This window comes from Peromyscus maniculatus, chromosome 3, assembly GCF_049852395.1.
Source record: "Peromyscus maniculatus bairdii isolate BWxNUB_F1_BW_parent chromosome 3, HU_Pman_BW_mat_3.1, whole genome shotgun sequence".
Taxonomy (NCBI): Eukaryota; Metazoa; Chordata; class Mammalia; order Rodentia; family Cricetidae; genus Peromyscus; species Peromyscus maniculatus.
In genome coordinates this window covers 81,173,690-81,175,577 of record NC_134854.1, presented here as the reverse complement: position 1 = coordinate 81,175,577, position 1,888 = coordinate 81,173,690, and the positions used below count along the sequence as shown (strand labels likewise).

The following is a 1,888-nucleotide window of genomic DNA, read 5'->3' as shown; positions in this document are numbered from 1 at the left end:
TTCAATATGCTTTCTTTGTTCTGTATTCTCAGTGTATTAACTCTGATATGCTGTGGAAATTTTCTGATCTTGTCTATTTGGTGGTGGTGGTGGTGGTGGTGGTGGTGTGTGTGTGTGTGTGTGTGTGTGTTAGCTTGGGGAAGTTTTTTTCTATGATCGTTTTTGAAGATCTGGCTTATGCCATTGACTTGAGATTCTTTTCCCTCATCTATACCTATAATTTGAAGGCCTGGTCTTTTCATGGTGTCCTACATTTTTTGTATGTTCCTTTCCTATTTTTTTTAAATTGTATTCCTTGCTTATTTTTTGGACGATAAGTTTGTAGTTATATTTATGTACAGAAAACTTAGCAGTGTACATTTAACCCAATTTAGTGGCGAGTTCTTTGGCCTTTGCCTTTTCCAGCTTAGCAATCGAAGCCACAGATTTCGGACTCAGGACATTACCTCCCCAGTGGCAGTGGATCTCATTGTATCTGTCGTTGTAATTGGTCCTAATAGCTTCCATCAGCTTAGCCAGAGCACCCCTGTCTTCCAAGTTAACCTCTGTGAAGGCAACAGTGGTGCATGTCTTCCTATGGACCAGCCGCTCCAAGCCTGGCCTTTCCCTTGATAATGCAGTAGGGGACTCCCATCTTTCGACACAGGGCAGGCAGGTAGACCACCAGCTCAATGGGGTCTACATCGTGGGCAATCACCACCAGCTGAGCCTTCTTGTTCTCCACCAAGGTGGTGACTATATTGACGCTCCCCACCCCGAAGGACAGGTGGTCCCTTAGTTGGGACACCCTTTGCCAACAGCTTTCTTCTTAGCACAGGCCAACAGCCTTTGCTTCTTCTCCTGCTTTGTCTCTGGCCTGTACTTGTGAGCAAGCTTAAGCAGCTGGGTAGCTGTTTGCCAGTCCAGGGCCTGTGTGAACTGGTTAATGGCAGGAGGTACTTTGAGCCGCTTATAGAGGATGGCTCTTTGCCGCTGCAGCCTAATGTAGCCGGGCCATTTGATGAAGCGTGGGAGATCTCTTTTGGGCTGGATGTCCTGCCCAATGCCGAAATTCTTAGGCCTTTTCTCAAACAAAGGATTCACCATCTTTTTGGCCTCCCGTTTCTTCATGACCCCGGGGGCGGGGGGGGGGGGGGAGGGGGCAATGACCACCTTCTTCTCCTTGGCCTTCTTTCCCTTGGGCATCTTGCTCTGCTGGAGGAGAGAGCTTCTTGGCTTATTTAATTAAGATCTCCTACTTTATCTTTAAGTCCTGAAAGTCTATCTTCTACTTTTGAAGACTTCCTTTGAGTTTTCAAGCTGGATTATTGAGTTTTTCAATTCCATCTTCATTTCAGTTTGAGTATTTCTCAATGTTTCTATCTATTTGTTGAATTCCATTCTCAAGCCCTGGATTGTCTTCATCATTTCCATCAGCCTCATGTTTGTGTTCTCTTGGGCATCATCCGGGTGTTTATTCTTATTATGTTCTTTTTCCTTGATTTCATTGAGACATTTCTGTGCCTTCTTTAAGCTTCTTAAGTTCTTTGATGAAGTTTATAATTGTTCTTTTAAATTCTGTGTTCTGGAGTTCATCTAGGTACATTTCTATAGGACTGGTAGGTTTTGCGGGGAGGAGAGACTGGCTTGCTCTTTCATATTGTTTGTGTTTTGTGATAAAAATCTGGGCTTATTGGACTTCTCTTGTTGATTATGTGTCTTTTAGGGACAGAGCAGGCTGGAGCAGATGAGAGAATTTGGAGGTCTGTTGGCCTAGAGGTTGGAAATGGCTTAGGTGAAATGAAGTAAGGTAGCCTGGCTTGGTGTACAGGATATGCATCCTGATCCATGTCTGAAGTGTGTGGGTAGATCTGACTGGGTGGAGAAGGTGGATGTGATATAGGAGGGG

The 1,888-nt window shown here is 44.7% G+C and overlaps 1 pseudogene; it reads right to left on the bottom strand.

Moving 5' to 3' along the window:
* Nucleotides 1-331: 331 nt before the first annotated feature.
* LOC102920201 (large ribosomal subunit protein eL8 pseudogene) lies at nucleotides 332-1,191 on the bottom strand (annotated as a pseudogene).
* Between the last annotated feature and the right edge of the window lie 697 nt (nucleotides 1,192-1,888).